This window comes from Lissotriton helveticus, chromosome 2_1 (assembly GCF_964261635.1).
Source record: "Lissotriton helveticus chromosome 2_1, aLisHel1.1, whole genome shotgun sequence".
NCBI lineage: Eukaryota > Metazoa > Chordata > Amphibia > Caudata > Salamandridae > Lissotriton > Lissotriton helveticus.
In genome coordinates, this window is record NC_136059.1 from 587,678,722 (window position 1) to 587,701,556 (window position 22,835).

Genomic DNA, 22,835 nt, shown 5'->3' on the forward strand with positions numbered 1-22,835 from the left:
TTTTGAATTGAGAATGATCAATGTGATCAGTAAAACGTACACAGATACCCAAATTCAGGGTTGTTTTTTCCATTTTTCCCAGGCATTCTGGCGTAAGTTACAGAAAACAACCCTGGTTGCAGAATACTCAACAGATAGCAAACTACAAGTTGAGTTAAAAAAATTAACAGCTCTTTGTTTTGTGCCTCCCGAAAGTGTAGATGAGTACTACACTGCCATTACAGAATCAAATTATTACAATGTAAATGAAGAAAAATTGGCACCCATTCTAAATTATTTTGAAGACACATGGATTGGGCACCTAAGCAGATCGGGTCGCAGGAGGAAGCCACGTTTCCATGTGGAGTGGTGGAATTGTTACACGAGCTGTTTAGAGGGAGAAGCTAAAACAAATAATGCCATTGAGGGATGGCATAACTCCTTCAACCATACAACTGGCAAACCACACCCTAATTTCTACTCTTTTTTGGAAACTTTGAACAAGGAGCAAAGTTTACAAGAAATGAGACTTTCACAAACATTAGCTGGCAGTCAAACCCACGAGTAACACAAAAAACAAAGGAAATGTCTGAAAGACTATTGGGTATTATACAAAAAATTTCGTTGTCTGTGGCTCTAGACTACCTTGAAAATGTTGCTAACATTCTAAGCTTCTAAATAACATTTGCACCTTACTTTCCTGCTTTGCCCTAAATTTAAACAAATACTAATTACAATTGGCTATCACATTTTTCAAAAACATTTTTTATTAAATTAGTTGGGTCTGCATATCTTTTTTTTTACCTGATATTTTTTTTTCTCTGGTTTCAAACAAAACTAAACCAATGTTTGAAACATCACAATACTCCAATAATCCAAAATATCAAGATGCCAATCTTTTTTAAATTTTCTGAAAATTTATAAAATGCTTTCCAATTTGACATCCACCTGACAACATATTTTTGTCACCAAAAAATGCATTATAAATATTAAATATTTTCTTCTTTTTTTTCCCAAAAAACTATAAACTTGGAAAAACCTTCTTTAAATTACCATATAATTGTTCAAAAAATTGTGTTTACAATCACAAAATCGTTTCGAAATAGTATATAATACCATAGTATTAACAAAAAATAATTCAATTATACTCAATTTTTCTTCTATATTCGTAAACCCCAAAATAAAGTATCTTGATAAACATCCAGATAAAGACCAAGATATACAAAAATTGAACTCTTTGTCACTCCTTGTTGATCTTATCGTTTGATCGATCAGATTATTAATTATACTTCATATATCAACAATTTGTGAGAATTATATTAGCATCCTAAATAAAATACTACCTCCTAACAAAACATTTTCTCGCTATATCGCCCTAACTATTTACGAATTTTATACTAAAATACTATGCAATTATATATCAAACAATTTCAAATTGCAATAATTACAGTAAGGGATAATTTGTCGAAGCTTTTTTCAAAAATCGAATAAACAGAAATGTTTTTTTTTTACCAAAAAAACAGCAAGAAATTATCGTAAAATGTATTTTTTTAATCTTCTTTTCGTAATCCATTTTTTCAATTGCAGACTTACTTTATTTTTCATTTATGATGAAAAACAATAAATTCTTATCATACATAACTTTTTTCTTTAACTTTTTACTTTTTACGGCCCAACATAGCCATACTCTAATTACATGATCGGCGACATGCTATTTTACAATATTTACATCACATACGTGAACTGCAATCTCTCCTTATCCCTTCTTTACAATATATGTATTTTTATTTTTTTATTTACATGTATAAATAATAATTTGAAATGTTTCCTACCTGGACGCAGATCAACTTCCAGCTGCTTCCTCCATGGATCCTCTGCAAAATGGCCGCTTACGTTCACGTTTCAGTACTTACGTCATCGAAAGCTGCAAAGATTAAAAAGGGACTATTTTAATTTAATTTTTCCTTTTTTTTATTGTAATAAATATAATACATTTAAATACAGAAAAATATGTATAAATATCCTTGATTATTATGCTATTTTGCTATATTTTTTTAATAAAAAAATTCAAACACCAAAGAATGTATTCATTATTTTTAATAATGTATTTATTTAATCTAAACCTCTTTTTTATAAGTTAATACTTCTAAAATAATGTAATATTACCCTTACCTGTTTTCTTATCTCATTTCCTTCCATAAGATACCCTTTCTTCTTCTTTTTAACCTTCAATATCAGTTCCGCGGGACCACCAGCTTCATCTATGGAAATAAATAAAGGACAATTACTTCCATTGAAATCAATGCAAAATCGTGGGAACTTTTTTTATAAATTACTATTATTAATTTGTACACCTATTAATCATATAAAATACATTTTGTTTTTATTCTTTCTCTTGTAATACTTTTTTTATAATTTTTAATATATTTTATTTTTTATTTTATAAATTTTAAAAAACATTGATTTAAGTAATAGAATAATACCTTAATACTCTTTAATCAATAATAAAAATTAAAATCCACTTTTATAAACATAGCCAACCTTTTTTATATATTTTTAATATTACTATAAATTTTTTATTTCATTTTTTCACCATTTTAAAATAATAATACTGCAATATTAATTCATTAAACTTAAGTATAACTAACAATAAATTAAATATAATACCTGAGTATTATTGTTATATTAATTAATTATTATAAAACATTAAAAAGAATAATTTAATAATTTAATAATTCAAACATAAATATTTTAATATAAATTTAATTAATTTCATTTTTAAATAAAGAAATTAAAAACATTGGCAACATTTATTTTTTATATATTAAAATTTTAATACTCAAGTATTAAATCAAAGTACAACAGTATTAGTAAAATTAATTACTAACATTTATTTATATTTTCACCATTTTAAAATAATACTGGAATATTAATTCATTTTACATGAATATTAGTTACAATAATTTAAATATAATACCTGAGTATTATTAATATTATATTAATTGATAATTATTATAAAACATTAAAATATTAATTTATTAATTCAAACATATACATTTTTAAAAATAAATATAATTTATTAAATTTTTAAATAATGAAATTAATAACATAGCCAACATTTTCTATTTATTATTAAAAAAATTATACTAAAGTATTAATTAAAAGTACAACAGTATTACTAAAATGTATTTCTATAATTTATTTATTTATTACTATTTACTCTTAATACATTTTTTAATAATAATATTTCTTATTTTTATAAAAATACTACAAGGTTTATTATTACTTTGCATAATACATATAATACATAATAATTGCGTTGTAAAAGTACTTGCATTGTAAAGGTACTTGCGTTGTAAAATCTTGCGTTGTAAAATCTTGCGTTGTAAATCCACTTGCGTTGTAAAAGTTTCGTTGTAATGGTAGTGCGTTGTAAAAGTTGCGTTGTAAAGGTTGCTGACCGTTTTTTTTTCTTTTTATGTTCTTTGGCAGAGAGAGATAGCTGTGTTTTGGTGTTCTTCATAGAGTACTGGGTAAGTGTGGTGATTGCATTTTCCCTGTGGTGTTCTTAACAGTGTACTGGGTAAGTGTTGTGATTGCATTTTCCTGAAACATTTGCAATCTGTTTTGATTGCATCCTGCCTGTAACATGTGCACTCTTTTAAATGTGACTTTACATGTTTCAATACCATTCTATATGAAAAATACAATAATTTATGCTATATGTTCTTAAGTGAACTTATCATCTTATTTGATCTTATTGATTTAATATCCTAAAATGCTATTTGACTTTGTTGTGAACTAAGAATGCATTTTTACTATCTAATATGATTTTTGTGATCTCATTTCATTTCCAAGGAACGAAATGTGATTATTTTCTTCCCTTTGCTTCTTGTTGTTTTATTGTTTCTAACGGAAGGAGATATGTTATATCCTTTGCTTCCTAGTCCTGGCTGCTCAGCCTGCATGAATGTGATGTCATAGAATGTTGAATGTGTGTGCATACTTTGAATGAGTGCTCAGTTAGATTGAGTGGGGCTGAGCAGCAGGACGCTGCTCCCGGTGGGGCACCCTGTACCATCTTACATGAATTTATCTACTTATCTACATCTCTGGCTCCTGGTCTACCTATCCATGACAGCACTTCTTCGGATACAAAAGTTTGGTAGGGAAGGAAATCCATCCTCCTAGCTAACAGATAATGGGGTGCAACACACTAAGAAAAATTGAGGAATTTATGTTGAGTAAAGGGGTAATGTATAGGGAGGCTGCCCAATATCATCCCAAGGCTAATAGGATTATTGAGAGGTGTTAGAAATGGGATCCCTGGCTGGCCAGGGCTTGCGCCAAAGTCAGTCAGAGACCACCACTCCTAAGTCAGGGCAAGGGAGTTACACGCCAAGATAACCCCTGCTCACCCTCTAGGTAACGTGGCGCGAGCAGCAAGGCTAAACTTGGAGGTGATGCGAGTTAAGTATTTACGCACGCACCCCAGCAACAACACCCAAGGCCCCCCACAAAGGAAACTCCACACAAGGTTATATAAAAATAGCCTTTGTATTACACCAAAACACATTAGATAAAAACACACACTTTACAATGTGCCAGCAGGCATGGGCAGAATTTACAGGGGATATGTACAAGACAGGGCCACCTAGACCACTGTCAGGAATCAGCACTTTTAGAAGTAACACTTTTAGAAATAGCACTTAGAACATAGAATGTAAATCACTGTAGCACAAAATAGAACATAAAGCACACAACCAGTAATCACTGGTAACCAGGACCTCACTAGCACCACCTGCACTAGGAGAAAAACCACCTAAGTATCACAATACCTGTAGGGGTATAAGCAGATTACACATGATGCCTAAAAACATTCAGAGGTGCAGGAAAGGAACACATGATGCAGAACCTACATTCAGCGGTGTAAGGAAGGAAAACACATGATGCATCAACAATACATTCAGCGGTGTAAGAACATGGCACATGACGCATTAAAACACATTCAGAGGTGCAGGACAAGCAATTGCGCAAAACTCACATTAGTCACCACCTGTGACTGTCCCTAGGCCAACTGGCCTTGCAGGGGCTAGGACGCCCTGTGTCCCAAATGTCAGGGGCCTAAACGTGGCAGTTGCCCACAAAGTGCTGGGCAACTGATGCAGACAATGAGGGGGCCACGTGGGAGCCTGCCAGGCTCTGAACCAAACAAACTGTGCCCTGGACCCTCTCTGGGCTCTAAAACTACGAAATGCCCCCTAGAGCCTCTCTGGACTCTCTGCAAGAATGTGGGGTCGCTGGAACCCCCCTCTGGGGCTCGAGATCACCAAAAATGCCCCCGGAGCCTTCTCAGGGCTCTAAAACAAGATTGCGGGCAGGGAGCCTCTCGGGGCTCTGAAACCAACTGTGCTGCCTGTTGGAGTCCCTCTCGGGGGACTCGGCACCAGGATCTGCCCCCGGGGGCCCTCGTGGGCCTCTGAAGTAAAATATGCCCCTCGGGATAGGGGAGCGGCCCGCTGTCTGCCGGGGCTGCTCTACCCTGAGTGCTGCGAGGTCCTCGCACTGGAGGGGCGGGGCGGGCACCGGCAATGTGCCCCGACACCCCCCCATGCCTCCTTTCTTCCCTGAAGCACTCACCAGTTCTTTGGGGTTGCGGCGCTACTCCCTTTCCGGAGCCTCGGCTGCTCCGTCGGTGCTGCGGCCGGCCTTCTTTCGGTGCGGGGCTCTCCTCTCCTCATGGGAGCCCCGCGAGCGCCGGCAGCCTTCCTCCTCACAGGGCAGGAGCGTGGGGAAGCCCTCGAGGTCGGGCCAATCCCTGCGCGGCCCCAGGATGACGCGAGGGGAACCCTGACAGCCGGGAACCAATCCCAGCGCGTCCAGGAGGTGGGACCAACACTCGGCTCGGGATCTCCCGGGCCGGTGAAGTTTTCGGACACAATACGGGTTAGGCTCCCGTTCTAAATAAATAAATCCCAGCAAAGATGCGGCGTGGGCAGCCGCTAGAGCAGCAAAATGCAGGGTGGGCACCTGCCTTACAAAAGCGCTCCCAAATGCTCTAAGACGATGAACAGCGCTCCCAGGCGCTGCTGGACAATATAGCGCTCCCAAGCGCTATAGGCACAGATACAGCAATTCCAGGTGCTAGAGATGAAGTCAGCGCTCCCAAGCGCTTTAGGACAAAATACCAGCGCTCCCAGGTCCTGGAGGGGTGCCACAGTCCAGCAAAAAGTCCTTCCAAGAATACAGCAAGGCGGGGGGGGCAAGGCTGGGCCCAGGGGCCAGCTCACTGGGCCCTGCAAGCAGGAAGGCAGTCCCAAGTGGCGGTTCCTCCTGGCGCCCGGCAGCAGCAGCCCCCCTCAGTAAGGTCAGGAAAAGAACAAATTGTAAGGGGACACAGCCCCTTCTTATACTAGTAAATCCTTTGTCTGTAGGTGCAGGGTGGGGGAGAAACCAGTCGCAGCTGGTTTTGGAGCACCCTTGATGGTCCAACCACCCCTTTCATTCACTAGGGAGGCTAGGGTCATTAGACGCACCACAGGGGGCGGAGCCAGCATTGTGTGGGGAAAACCCAGCCTCATCCAGGAACCAGGTGCACTCCTCCCCAGCCATCAGCATGCTAATCTCCACACGCACCACCGGGCAGACCCATCATGACTCATGGAGCCTGGCATGCCAGCCAGCTTCAGCCAATCACACGCCAGCACCCTCACAGCACACGTACAGCCATGTCTAGAAGTGGCACTTCCACACTAGACACACACACACGCCGCATACATCATTTTGCAGCATTCAATCACACGAGTCCGCACATACCAGACTCGAGCCTGTACACCCCACGCATCAGGAACTACCAGGGACACATACATTCCCCATGCATTCCTATGGGAGGGCAGGCCTATCTCACCACATGCACTCAAAGTGCGCACGCACTTTCCACTGGGACACAGTGAAAGTGCGCAGAACCCAAAAATCACCAGTACCAGGTCACCGTTAAAAGCAAAAAGTCTAGGGGTGAACCTGCCAAAAAGGCCAAGTCCAACACAACCCCCTTCCAGCCAAAACGCAGGGGAGACCAATCACCACCGTGATGGACTTCCCTGCTTGGGGTGATAGAATACGGACGCGGGCCAGCAACTGCAGGGACACCCTCCTGTTCTATGCCACGGTGAACACATGGGATTCCTTCTAAAACCACTGTCTAGACCAACTGGGCTCCCCCACTGGTACTCCCAAGCTGTCCGCGGCCAGGACCAGGCCCTGGGCCACCCAGGTGCCACCGGTCCTTGCCTATTCGCAGAGCGGGGGGTAGTAACCCCTGGCACATAGTAGCCATTCTCCACTCTTCCTGTCTGCAAGACAGGACTAGACTGCCACTGGTTCTCCAGCCTAGGGTCTACAACATCAGGCGGACCAGGAGTCTCGGGGAAGGCTCTCCCCCCTTACCTCTTCTTCTAGGGTTCCTCCACCTCCGACGAGGGGTTCACCTAGAACGCCATTCCAACCCAGGGCTTATCCACTCTGGTTGCACCGGGGTCAGAGGTGGGCTCTCCCATCCTCTGCACCCCCTTCCAGAATCCTGCTCCCTACCAACTGGGGCGGTACCTCTGGAAGAAGAACCGGTCAGGACACTGGTTACATTCGTCCTACCCTTCAGGTCAGGCTGATCCTGAACCTGGCCTCCCAACCTCTGGTCTAAAACCTTTGGTGGAATAATTGCCTGGCACTCCAGGACTTCTGGGGACTCACACACCATCCCCCTGAGGCTGACACATGACCCATGTGTCGTGTGACTGTCTGTCTGGCGCAGATCTCCCGCCCCCTGTCCACCTGACAGTGCGCGAAGATCACCCAGAACAGAAGTGGTGTCATCATGGTCACTACACGGGAACCTAGCCCAACTGGGTAGTCCCTGACCCACTGGTTCTTCCACTGGGAAACTCATCCCCCATTTACTCCTCACTCTGGACTCCTGTACCCTCTCTACCGGAGCGGTACTGCCAGACTCTAGAACCACAGGAGCTCTGGTTACAGACGCTCCAGGTCCTCTACTCACTAGGAGATCCTCCTCAGATGGAGTAACAGGACAGCCTAGGTCCCCAACCTAGTGTTCCCTAAAGAAACCATCCAAGTCCTGAGGCAGGGCATTGGGCACCTGGGGACCCTCGGTCACCCACTTACTCCTGCTCCACTGAGCCAGGCAGTAAGCCCCTACACTCTCCTCACTATCCTGGGACCTAGCTGGGCTACACTGAGCCTCCTCCACCAAGCTGGGCTGGAAGATACCTGAACCACTACTTTTGGAATCACTCACTAATGACTCTAAAGAACCTCTGGCCCTTTCCCAGTGGTCTGCTTCATCTGCAAGCTCACATGCGTCAGACAATCCACACCCGAACAGGTGTGTGTGCAACCCTGGTGAACAACAACTGAGCAGGTGCTCTTTGACAATCAGATCAAACAAGATGTTAAAATCATCTTTCGTGTGAACCTGTACCCAAGCCCACAGTGTATCACAACATTCATCCTCAAACTCCTCCCAAGACTGGTGAGGCAGTTTCCTACTGTCCCTGAACTTCAACCTTAACTCCTCCTCTTGGGAAACAGGTACCATGCTCTGGGAACTGGGAGTGGGACTGCTCACACTGGGCTCTATATAGCTGCCACCACTGGACTCAACCCTCCCTGGGGAATCCAGACAATTAAAACTGCGCGCAGGGGATAGTCTACCCTCCAGAGCTACTTTGCCTCTGGTGGAGGCCCTCTCAGCCTCCTCTATCCTTTCTTGCGCTAAGACCCTCTGAGTCTCTAGCTGTTGCTTTCTAACGCCCAGCTGTGCCATAGCCTGGGCATGCTGTAACCTGAGCTTCTCTAAAGCCAGCTGGTGCTCCCTTTCTCTCCTCCTATCTTCCCACTCCTCTGGGGACAGGGAAATGGATGAGGCGCTGCCTCCGCTACTGGACCCAGCAAGGGACTCCCTATCCATGGGGTCTTCTCTATCTGCTGGCGTCCATGCACTGTCATCTTCTCCCTCCTCTTCTGAATCTTCAGGGCTCCCCACAGACCCACCACCCTCATGGCGTGAGGCCCGGGCCCTTTCCTTACTGCGCTCAATATCCCACTGACCCTTTTGCCATAGGATCAGGCTGCTCCTAAGTTCGGACTGAGTGTCTGACTCATCCACCCCTATGTCTCTCTCTTCACAGAACCTTACCAACTCTCCCATACTGTATCTAAACAGATCACAGAAATCAAAAGCAGGCTCCATTCTGGCGGACGTTCTAGAGAAAAGATTACACAGGGAACCTAGGGGTCTGAGCTTAACACAGGAGTACACAATTCACAAAGGATTCAGCAAGCTCTCCATCCCAGAGAACTCACACTCACTTGTCTAGTGCCACACATCATTCATCCACACACAACCCTCCCCTCGGACTGGTAAGGCAGTTTCTACCACCCCTGATTCCTCAACCTGACCACATGTGACACAGGTACCGACTCTGGGCGCAGGGCGGGGGACAAATGTACTTGACACAATTGCACAATGATACCTTTTGGAGAAGAAAATAATGGAACTTCAAAAACAATAATCCCCTAAAATGTGGTCATCTAAAATGCAGAGTTTTGTAGTGCGGCCAGTTGCCACTGTGGTACAACGCAAACACAAATCCGGATCCGCACCGCTTGCCGCCAATGTTAGAAATGGGATCCCTGGCTGGCCAGGGCTTGCGCCAAAGTCAGTCAGAGACCACCACTCCTACATCAGGGCAAGGGAGTTACACGCCAAGATAACCCCTGCTCACCCTCTAGGTAACGTGGCGCGAGCAGCAAGGCTAAACTTGGAGGTGATGCGAGTTAAGTATTTGCGCACGCACCCCAGCAACAACACCCAAGGCCCACCACAAAGGAAACTCCACACAAGGTTATATAAAAATAGCCTTTGTATTACACCAAAACACATTAGATAAAAACACACACTTTACAATGTGCCAGCAGGCACGGGCAGAATTTACAGGGGATATGTACAAGACAGGGCCACCTAGACCACTGTCAGGAATCAGCACTTTTAGAAGTAACACTTTTAGAAATAGCACTTAGAACATAGAATGTAAATCATTGTAGCACAAAATAGAACATAAAGCACACAACCAGTAATCACTGGTAACCAGGACCTCACTAGCACCACCTGCACTAGGAGAAAAACCACCTAAGTATCACAATACATGTAGGTATATAAGCAGATTACACATGATGCCTAAAAACATTCAGAGGTGCAGGAAAGGAACACATGATGCAGAACCTACATTCAGCGGTGTAAGGAAGGAAAACACATGATGCATCAAAAATACATTCAGCGGTGTAAGAACATGGCACATGACGCATTAAAACACATTCAGAGGTGCAGGACAAGCAATTGCGCAAAACTCACATTAGTCACCACCTGTGACTGTCCCTAGGCCAACTGGCCTTGCAGGGGCTAGGACGCCCTGTGTCCCAAATGTCAGGGGCCTAAACGTGGCAGTTGCCCACAAAGTGCTGGGCAACTGATGCAGACAATGAGGGGGCCACGTGGGAGCCTGCCAGGCTCTGAACCAAACAAACTGTGCCCTGGAGCCTCTCTGGGCTCTAAAACTACGAAATGCCCTCTAGAGCCTCTCTGGACTCTCTGCAAGAATGCGGGGTCGCTGGAGCCCCCCTCTGGGGCTCGAGATCACCAAAAATGCCCCCGGAGACTTCTCAGGGCTCTAAAACAAGATTGCGGGCAGGGAGCCTCTCGGGGCTCTGAAACCAACTGTGCTGCCTATTGGAGTCCCTCTCGGGGGACTCGGCACCAGGATCTGCCCCCGGGGGCCCTCGTGGGCCTCTGAAGTAAAATATGCCCCTCGGGATAGGGGAGCGGCCCGCTGTCTGCCGGGGCTGCTCTATCCTGAGTGCTGTGAGGTCCTCGCACTGGAGGGGCGGGGCGGGCACCGGCAATGTGCCCCGACGCCCCCCCCTGCCTCCTTTCTTCCCTGAAGCACTCACCAGTTCTTTGGGGTTGCGGCGCTACTCCCTCTCCGGAGCCTCGGCTGCTCCGTCGGTGCTGCGGCCGGCCTTCTTTCGGTACGAGGCTCTCCTCTCCTCATGGGAGCCCCGCGAGCGCCGGCAGCCTTCCTCCTCACAGGGGCTAATCTCCACACTCACCACCGGGCAGACCCATCATGACTCATGGAGCCTGGCATGCCAGCCAGCTCCAGCCAATCACACGCCAGCACCCTCACAGCACACGTACAGCATTGTCTAGAAGTGGCACTTCCACACTAGACACACACACACCGCATACATCATTTCGCAGCATTCAATCACACGAGTCCGCACATACCAGACTCGAGCCTGTACACCCCACGCATCAGGAACTACCAGGGACACATACATTCCCCATGAATTCCTATGGGAGGGCAGGCCTATCTCACCACATGCACTCAAAGTGCACACGCACTTTCCACTGGGACACAGTGAAAGTGCGCAGAACCCAAAAATCACCAGTACCAGGTCACCATTAAAAGCAAAAAGTCTAGGGGTGAACCTGCAAAAGGGTCAAGTCCAACAAGAGGTTTAATAGAGTTTTAAAGGACACCATTCAGCGTGCAGTGGTTTGTGGTAAAAGTTGGGTAGAGTAGTTGAAGGAGAAAGTAAGAGTGTACTGGTTAACTCTACAGTCAACGACAGGTATGTCGCCTTTTGAGCTTTTTAAAGCTAGAAAGCCCAGCTGGATCATGTGTCCGAGTTGGGTTAATAGAAGGAGAGGTTATGCCGGGAGACAGATATTGTGCGAGGATGAAGTGATGCTCAAAGAGAGAAGCAAAACGCTTGAGAGAAAGTGTGAGTTTGATGATCAAAAAGGAGTTAAGAAACTGAAGTGAGAGTTGGTGATTGGGTCAAGATTCAAATTCCAATGCCAATGTCAAGAGTGAATTATTCCAAGTTCAGTAAATCATTGAAGGTGATTAAATTGTTTAAGATTGCGGTCAGAACGGAGGACAATACGATTTGAAATCTAAGTAGAGTTATTAAATGTTCTTCCTGCTTGGACCCTGATAATACTAGTTACAATATACTAGATCGCGTGTCATCGATGGAGGGGGACTTTAATGAAGACATTATGGAGTCTTTCAGCCTAAGGCAAGGAAGAGTCTCTGACTCGCAGGAAAGCCTTCTTACTTGAAGGATTATGTATGATCATCTAGCTCAAACCTTCTACATTTTAACTCCCACGTTTAACATATTTAATGTGGTATATATATATAATTTCTTTTCTGATGTATATAGTGGGTGTTATGCTGTATTTTGTTGTTTTGTCTTATTATTAGGGGAGAGGGGCAGTATCCGGCATATGCAGAGAGTTTCTCAAAATGTTGTAGTGAGAATGTCGGGTGGGGATTCTGGAATGGGAAGGGGACTGGGTGACCAGCGAGGACAGCTGGATGAGGTCCTTACAGTTGCGCTAAATTACATTATTGAAGTTCCTCAACCACGCTTTATTGTTTCAAGGACTTCACACCTTGGATTTCAGAAAAGCATGCATCCCGCCATAAAGCGCTTCAACACCTCATCAGGGGTAGTATGCGCTCTGTAGGCCCTCGGGTGTAAAGGGCGCACTGAACACTACTTTAGGCTGCCTTATACAACCAAATGGGGAGGTCATTTCTTTACTGGTATTAGGGTCCCAGGGCCCCCTTGCTAAGCCCCAGATGAAAATATTGTTATTCACATGGGGCCCGGGAGGCTGATTTGTCATTTGCAGCCAGTGGAGACGTGCTCACATGACCAAGGAAAAGTTGTCCGGTTCTTATCACAACATTTCAGTTGCACGGACTGCAAAGAAAGACAGATTGACTGACAAGAATATCAAGCTATTTTCTGAATTGAGTGAAATCATATTCAGCCTGGAAAATCCAAGTGAGCTAAATATGTGAACTTTCAAAAGCGCCCGAAGGCGAACCATTTCTTCTATTTTTTTACTTTTTTCTTTAGATGGCAGGATGACGTAGCTGAGTTTCGGGATAAAGAATGCTGATTAGGGGTAATGTTAGTTGTAGCACATATCCATATTCATATTATGTTTTAGTAAATATCATATTTCTCCCTACAGAGAGGAGCGCAGTGCATAAAACCGCATTATTCTGGTATCCGTTATTTTCCGTGTAACCAACCAGCTGGCTAAACGTAAAGGCTCTCAAGGAACCTCAATTAAAACCATGCTCTGCAGCGCCGCTTTCAAAATCACGGTGTGATGTGGAAACTATCCAATCAATCTGTTTACAAAACCGGGGGAGTTCCTGCTTGTAGTTCCAAGGTGTGTTTTGTTAATGATAATGCCACCCTGTGTATTTATGGTTGACATGTGGTTAGAAGGAGCAGAAGAGACAACATATCGGATGTAGCCATAACGTGACCGAAGGTGTCCTGAACCGGGCCTGTGTTGTAGTAGTGAGGGCGTCATGTGTAATGAAAACAAGGCCACAATAGGCCTTCTGTGGCAGAACAATGGCTCTAATCCCTTGATTTAGGTCAATTTGAAGAATTGACGACAGTGTTACTGTTTAATTAGGGAAACCAAAGGGTCAGGTTTCCATTACATAATGCATTGCGACATCAGCAACCTTTATCGTCAAAGATTCGTCCTTCAGGCGTTTCCTCCTGTTATGGCCCATACATAACGAGGCAGGTTACATAAACCAGTAATAAACGTTATATATCTGTTATCTCATCTTAGAATATCATATAGCAGAATCAAAACAGTGACTATAATTTATAGTTACATCGCACTCCCCTAAATAATTGCATCTTTTAAAAATCTTTAATTTCTTTTGCGTGAAACCCACTGTGATTGGGCCGCGTCCACTTGATCTAAAATACTTTTGTTAAGATCTCTCAAGGGTGGCAAAAGCTTCAGTCAGCTGGTTTGGTTGTGACCGGAGCTTAGGAGATCTTAGGTGTTCACCTTTTAGCATGTTGGAGGGAGTGTTCTACCAGTGAGGTGTAGAGATCAGGGCAGAAAACAGTAAACTTAAATTGAGCAAGCAATTAGTTGAATGAATTTATATTTATAATTTTATAATTTATACCGCGCTCAAATGCCCATGGGCGTCTAGGCGCTACAGCGGAGGAAAGTACCAAAGTGAGAACCAATGCACAAAAAGCCAGGTTTTTATCGCCTTTCTGAAAGAGAGAAGAGTTGTACTCTTCTTTATGGATAAAGGCAGTGTGTTCCACAATTTGACAGTGTGGAAAAATAAACTACTCCCCCCCCCCCCCCAGCACACCCTCCTGATTTTAAATACCTGAAGAAGTTTACTCGTGGCAGAACGAAGTGTTCTGTTTGTGTGATGCATGGGGTTTGCCATGGGGCTTAAATTCCGTGCAGAGGTCTGACATCCAAGCGTACTTCCTGGAACAGCAAGATGTAGGATGTCATCAACCACAAGAGACGCAGAACCAATCTGCCTTTCGAAAGCAAATGTTCTGTGAAGTTAAAAAGCATATGATGAATACCTCACATAGAGCAAGTATCTAGAACTACCCCTAGGAACGGATGTCTCTCCTGCAGTATCAGAGGGCATTTTCTTGTTGGGGGAAAACCCTAAATCATCTAAAAAGAGTGATGTCGGATTGCAAGTTCTGTCTTACTGCTGAAGTGTCAGGCTCATGACTAGAAGAACCCGGTGACGGGGATCATCAGTGGCACAGGAGACATTGCACTGTTATCTCACTAGTTTGCACATATCGTTTTGCTGCTGCAAGGCTCAGTTTGGTACCTGGCCTCCAGATTCCCCGCTAATATCAATGTTAGAGGGAGAGTTGTTCATTCAGGACGTCAGTCCACCGACTAGTGCAGCAAGCTGGAGAACCTGGAATGTTTTTCCAGGAGAAACAATGCAGGTCTCTTTGTGCATCAAAGAAAATAAACAAATTACAAGCATGGAACATATTGTAGTACAGCTACTAACAAACCTGTTTGAGGGATCCTCTGTTTCCTATCCATTCTGAAGAGGTGATACCAAATAGCTATAACATGTCCTATTATTGCTTGCCTGGTATATTTCAGAGATAGGGATTCAGTACTTTGGCTAGCTAGAAAAAAGGTGCAATTGAAGACATCAAAATAATGTCCCAATTACTTAACAGTAATTCTCATTATTCTTAGTCCTACTTCTCCTTGTACCAGTCATTACTTATGAAGTGTATCCACCTCTCAAAAACAGTAAAATCCTCTGCAAAGCATGCTAAAATGTCGACCCTCGCATTGATTTCTGGAGTCATAAAAGTTGCTGGCTTTGCCAGCATCCTCTTGAAATACCAATCCTTCTGTCAAAGGCCACATTTTTAAAGACAGACTGTGGGTTGTTCATAATGACTGGTCTGAGGATAGGTAGGGCTAAGAGTAAAGGATATTACCAGTATCTAATTGGAATATTACATCTGCGACCTTTATCCTTGACCTAGTCATAACTTATGAGGAATACCCAAGCTAAACTATGTCCTTCAATACCTGAAAACTACAAAATCACTTGTTGCAAAACATCCAGTGTTTTAGTATCAGTAGAAAGAAAACTGATTTTACGGAACTATGATCCCCAGTGCTAAAGGTATTTCCATCAGTGTCCAAACCATTAACACTGTAATGACGAACAAACTATTCACAGAAGTCCAGGTGGCCACTCTACAGATCTCTGCAATAGGCCTGTAATATAGGCTGGCCGGAACATGGGAAAGCCGAGAACTCCAAGAAGGCGCCCGGTTGGGCGCCTTTCAACTTAACACCCGACAGTCTAGTCTTGCAGAGACGGACAGAAGAGAACGACGGTTACCCCAGGTGTGAGGAAGCAGGTTTTGAGCACGGCGCGGAGGGAGCAGAGAAGGTCGACGGACAGAGGAAGACGAGGGAGGAGACCCAAGGAGCGAAGGCAGCAGGACAAGAGAAAAGAACCCCAACCTACAACGCGCTCGTATCCGGTAGTTCCCTGAAGGCACAGGACGCCGAGATACCGACTGCTACGGTCACCGGGGACCGTAGCCCCAGGCGAGTGACGGGGAAGGAAGGGTGGAAACGGAGGTTGGAGGAGAGGGGTTGGTGGGGGTTTTGGCGTAAATAAGGGCACTTGCTGGTAACGATTCCCGGTTCGGCACACCCTTGATTTAAAAACCCCCATGTTACCTTTACCTGTTCTTACACACTACCTTCCTTACCTCACTTCGTTGTGGTGACCTTAGACACTGGTGAAGGGGAGCACCTTAGAGTCTATAAGCAATGCGGACAGATAAGTGACTGTAGTGTCCTTTCTTTTCTCGGTTTGCCTCTTGGTAAGTACCGGCCTGAGTTGCAGTGTGGAAGCAGCATAACAGGAGGAGAAAGTTCGCCCTGAGAGACTATACCCCAAGAGGGTCTTACTGGATTAAGTAGTTTCATCTTCGTTGTGGATATATGATACACTCCAACTATCTGCTCTGTAATAAACAAATAAGTGACTATTGTTTTGAAGAAGCGTGTCTCAATGCGAAGGCCATAAGCCAACCCTCTCTATCTCCCTCTTTGGTTAGAGTAAAAACCATCACAGTTGTGTCAGAAGTGGGATACTGACGTCTGAAACAAGATGTCACAACCTGTAACAGTACAGGATATGATAACCCAATTGGCCGAGGGACAGAGACATTTGTAATTGATATTCGAACAGCAGAATGAAAATGCTCAAAAAGAAAGGGAGTCTTTCCACACGGCAATGAAAGAACAGGCTGCTCTGCTAACTAATAATCAGAAAGTCCAGGATACAGCCATTCTGCGACTCACGGATGCCATTTCTAATACTCGCGTACAACCTAACATACCCAGGAGTGTGTTACAGAAGTTTCAAGAAGGAGAAGATCCTGATTTTTTCTTCACTAACTTTGAACGGGTAGCTGCTACTGCTACTTGGCCACCTGAGTGATGTGGCCAATACATAGCACCACTCCTATCTGGAGAATTACAAGCAGCGTATCAAGCTGCTAACCCAGCTGGAGTGACCCCGTATCCAGACATAAAGAAGGCAATATTAGAAAGATTGGGTTGTGACCATGAGTATTACCGGTCCCGCTTTCGAAAAGAAAAATGGGTTACAGGAGACAACCCTCGGGCCTTGTATTATCGAGTCAGAGACCTGGGGAATCGGTGGCTAAAACCTCATGCTTCCTCAATGGAAGAGGTCACTGAACACATCAACTAGAACAATATCTGGAAGCCTTACCCACTAACACCAGAGCGTGGCTAAAGCAACATCCGGGACTGACAACTCAATCAGCCATTGAATTGGCTTGTGCCTATCATCGGTCTCCCGATTTTAAAGCTCCCCCAGGCAGAGCCCCTATTGTTTTTCCCAAACCTACCCCGAGAACTTCCACAGAAGGCGGAGAGAAACGTTCCCTCTATACACCCAAAATCAGTACAAAACCCTTTCCGAGAGTCAATAGTCCCGTTAACATGAGTCCTCAATGTTTCAGATGTGCCGAGTGGGGACACATTTCACGTAACTGTCCTTTAAATAATGACGGTACAGAACCCATGGAAGTGGGGTGGGCCCGAGGCAGAGTACTGGTTACTGGGGTTCCTAGAAGAAGGTACAAGAAGACCATTCGTCTTAATGGTAAAACTATTGAAGCCCTACTAGACACAGGTTGTCATCAAACCGTGGTAGTACAAGATTTAGTACCCTTACAATCTATTTGTGAAGAGGAAACGGTTTTGGTTTCTTGCGTACATGGGGACGTCAAAGAGTATCCTCTAGCAGAAGTATTGTTGGAGATAGATGGAGATCCCCAGGTAAGGAAGGTAGGAGTGGTTCCCACATTACCCGAAACCATTCTGTTAGGTACCGACTTACCCAAGTTTGATGAGTATCTGACAGCGGTATCTAATCAAGAGGTAGAAACAGAATGGCTACAGGAAGCTCCGTTTTCCAGCGAAAAAATAACCAGTCCTCAAGATAGGGAAAAGAAATCTAAAACTGAGAAAAGAAGAGACAAAGAAAGATACACTTCTGCCTGTCAAAGTTTTGCCTCATGTCTGCTCTCTTCTCCAGAAAATGGAAATACTCCGGCTCGGAGTTTTCGTGCAGACCAGAAGGATGACAGCACTCTCACGAATGCCTCGAATCAAGTGCAGGAGTTTAAATCAGAGAAGGTAGGACCATATTTCTTTGTAAAAAACGGATTGTTGTACAGAGTCAGTGAAGGAAAGGGAGTTAAGGCGGAGCAGTTACTGGTACCCATGGCTTTCAGAGAACAGGTATTGCAGTTAGCACACAACCAAGCAGGGGGGGGGGGCACTATGGACAAGAACTGACATTGAAGTATTTACTAGAGAAGTTTTATTGGCATGGGGTGTATCGAGAGACTGCAAAATTTTGTGCCACCTGTCCACAATGTCAGTTAGTTAATCCCTCTAAAGACAAAAGGGTACCTTTACAACCTTTACCAATTATTGATGTTCCCTTTCAACGGGTCGGGATGGACCTAGTGGGACCCCTACTTCCATCTGCTAGGGGACACCAATACATACTGGTTCTGGTAGACTACGCCACAAGATACCCTGAGGCCATTCCTCTCACAAGTATGACTACAATGGCGGTCGCCCAAGCTATGGTATCTTTCTTCTCCTGAGTGGGGTTTCCTGCGGAGCTGTTGACAGACCAGGGCACTCCTTTTATGGCTAAGCTGATGAAGGAAGTATGTAAGGTTCTAGGCATTCATCAAATTCGAACTGCAGTATATCACCCCCAGCCAGATGGGCTAGTAGAAAGATACAATAAGACTATTAAAACTATACTCAAGCAACTGATAGGAGAGACAGGAAAAGATTGGGACAGAAAGTTGCCCTTAGTGTTATTTGCAATTCGAACACATGAACAAAAGTCCACGGGATTTTCCCCTTTTGAACTCTTGTTTGGGAGAAAACCCTGCACTCTATTAGATATGGCAGCAGAACAGTGGACAGAGGAGGAAGATGAGGGCAAACCTTTATTAGGTTACGTACAAACTTGAAAGAGACACTAGCTACACTGTGGGACACAGTTCACCAGAATATGGAAAAGGCACAAGATAGACAGAAAACTCAGTATGATCGCTGTACCCACATGAGAGAATTAACAGTAGGGGACAAGGTCTTAATACTCCTTCCCTCCTCAGACAAGAAATTGTTGGCAACTTGGCAAGGACCCTATACTGTGATACAAAAAGTAACTCCAGTCTCCTATAGGATTGCTGTACCGCATACCAATAAAATAGGGGAGACTTATCACATTAACTTACTTAAGAAATGGGAGGAGCCCAATGGTATAAATACAGACCAGAGACCCGTACATACAATCAGTCAGGTAACTATTCATAAAAAGTTAGACTTACCGCAAAGTTTTGAGGTTACTGGAAAGGACGAAACACCAAACATGGGACCTAAGCTGTCTGTTGAACAAAAACAACAGTTAGAACAACTGTTGGACCAATACTCAGGACTTAGTTCAGGCAACCCAGGGTTAACATCTCTAGTAACTCATGACACCATCACTCCACCAGGAAAAGTGGTAAATATCAAACCATACCGCATCCCTGAGGCTAGAAGAGAGGCAGTAGAACACGAAGTGGAAAAGATGTTACAAGCCGGTATAATCGAACCATCCAAGAGTAACTGGCGCTCTCCCATTGTGTTAGCGCCCAAACTGGATGGAAGCATCCGTTTTTGCATAGACTTCCGCCAAGTGAATGCTAACTCCAAATTCGACAACTATCCCATGCCCAGAGTAGATGAATTGATAGAAAGATTGGGGGCAGCTAGGGTCATGTCTACCATCGACTTGACCAAAGGTTATTGGCAAATACCCTTAACCCAGTCGGCTCAGGAGAAGACAGCCTTCTCAACACCCTCTGGGTTATATCAGTTTAGAGTCATGCCTTTTGGACTACATGGGGCTCCAGCTACTTTTCAGAGGATTATGGATATTCTGCTACGAACACACCAGAAATATGCCGTTGCATATTTAGATGATATCGTAGTGTACAGCCCTGACTGGGAGACTCATCTAGAGCACCTTAGGAACTTATTCGACACCTTGACTCAGGCAGGACTCACTATGAATCCAAAGAAAACCACACTGGGAACACATCAAATTGATTATTTAGGGTACACTATCAGTGAGGGCACCCTGAAACCACAAATAAACAAGCTAGAAGCCATTCAAAAGATTCCTAAACCTACCACTAGAAGGAAAGTGAGGGCTTTTCTGGGACTAGTGGGGTATTACAGAAGATTTATTCCCCAATTGTCAGAGGTAGCAAGTCCCCTTACAGATCTGTTAAGAAACAAACCGTCCAGGGCCAAAATTCAATGGGGTCAGGCACAAGAAAAGAGTTTTAAGACCTTAAAAACCTTGTTATGCCAAGCCCCAGTATTAACCTGTCCTGACTATAAGAAATTGTTTGTTCTCCAAACCGATGCATCAGACAGAGGACTAGGAGCAGTATTGTCACAACCAGATTCACAAGGCCTGCTTAAACCAGTGCTATTCTTGAGTCAAAAGCTATTTCCAAGAGAAACCAGATATGCCACAATGGAGAAAGAATGCCTTGCCATAAAGTGGGCCATGGAATCCTTGCAGTACTATTTGTTAGGACGTACCTTCTTCCTGGTAAGAGATCATGCCCCATTGACCTGGTTAGCCACTAATAAGGACACCAATGCTAAAGTCTTACGCTGGTTCCTGGCCTTACAACCTTTTTCATTTCAGACTTTACACATGCCAGGAAAATTACAAGGAAATCTGGACTACTTATCCAGGTTCCCTGTGTCAGAATGGCCCGATCGTCCATCCCAAGAAGAGAGGCAATGTAGTATAGGCTGGCCGGAACATGGGAAAGCCGAGAACTCCAAGATGGCGCCCGTCTGGGCGCCTGTTAATTCAACACCCGACAGTCTAGTCTTGCAGAGACGGACAGAAGAGAACAACGGTTACCCCAGGTGTGAGGAAGCAGGTTTTGAGCGTGGCGCAGAGGGAGCAGAGAAGGTCGACGGACAGAGGAAGACGGGGGAGGGGACCCAGGGAGCGGAGGCAGCAGGACGAGAGAAAAGAACCCCAACCTACAACGTGCTCGTATCCGGTAGTTCCCTGAAGGCACAGGACGCCGAGATACCGACTGCTACGGTCACCGAGGACCGTAGCCCCAGGCGAGTGACGGGGAAGGAAGGGTGGAAACGGAGGTTGGAGGAGAGGGGTTGGTGGAGGTTTTGGCGTAAATAAGGGCACTTGCTGGTAACGATTCCCGGTTCGGCACACCCTAATTTAAAAACCCCCATGTTACCCTTACCTGTTCTTACCCACTACCTTCCTTACCTCACTTCGTTGTGGTGACCTTAGACACTGGTGAAGGGGAGCACCTTAGAGTCTATAAGTAATGTGGACAGATAAGTGACTGTAGTGTCCTTTCTTTTCTCGGTTTTCCTCTTGGGAAGTACCAGCCTGAGTTGCAGTGTGGAAGCAGCATAACAGGAGGAGAAAGTTCGCCCTGAGAGACTATACCCCAAGAGGGTCCTACTGGATTAAGTAGTTTCATCTTCGTTGTGGATATATGATACACTCCAACTATCTGCTCTGTAATAAACAAATAAGTGAATATTGTTTTGAAGAAGCGTGTCTCAATGCGAAGGCCATAAGCCAACCCTCTCTATCTCCCTCTTTGGTTAGAGTAAAAACCATCACAAGGCCCCCTGGACCATTGACCATTATGCAGCCAGACTTGTTGTAGTTTTACCCTTACTTCCAGACAGAAGAGAGTGCTCTGTTAGAGAGTAGTCCAAGCCTATGGTAGGTCTAATCCATTCATTAATCCTAAAGGGCAAGCCTTTTGAACTTCATTATAAACAAATGATCTGACAATTGACCTTTCCAAATTAATCAAAATAGCGCTCTTAAAATCCAGCAGCTGCCATAATCCTTCTTCCAGAAAGGAAGGAACTGCCAATCCCTTTAGTTGGATTTGACACAGTAGCCACCATTGGTACAAAAGCTGGGTCCATAGCAAAATTGACTGCATCATCTACAATAGATAGAAAAATATAATGACAAAGAAGAGCCCCCAGTTCTCTTATTCTGGGAACAGAGACAACAGCTACCTAAACAAGACAACCTTCATTTTTCATATTAAGGCTAGTGAACTTAATGGTTAAAAACTGAAGATCCAATGGTGCGGTAAGAGGGTGTGACAGATGACGGGCCAGAGAAAAACTTCCCAGAGGACGAATCACAAAATTTCACCGTCTATTAAAGGGAGATCTTGAAATTGGATTTGCAAGATTTTCATTTAAACTCCCCATCAGAACTGCAATAGTTAGACATCACTGGCAGGACATCCACCTTATGCCCCTCCTCATGATACTGGGAGCAAAACCAGTACAACTGAGTATTGACTGGTAATGAAAACAGATCAGGGAGTGGAATCCTGCATTGTAACCAAAGTTTCTAAAATACCAGTGAAGATCAGGAAAGGTTCTGAGAAGACAATCTGCCTTGACATTCTTTAAACCTTTCACATGGGAAGCCTTGCAAGATAAGAGATGGTTCTCTACTTAAGCCCCCAACTTTTTTTAGTACTTTTAGTAGGCGGGACTGCATGCCTCCCTGATGGTGGATGCAAGTCACAGTTACCATCTAGCCTGCTATGACTATATCATGAAGATTTTATATCTATGGAAGAAATAATGATATTTTGCTCTCTAGTGGAACCAAGAATCTTGCATTGATGGATCCTCGAAAGTAGCACCCCATACAATTGCACTGTCATCGGTTGTTACCGCC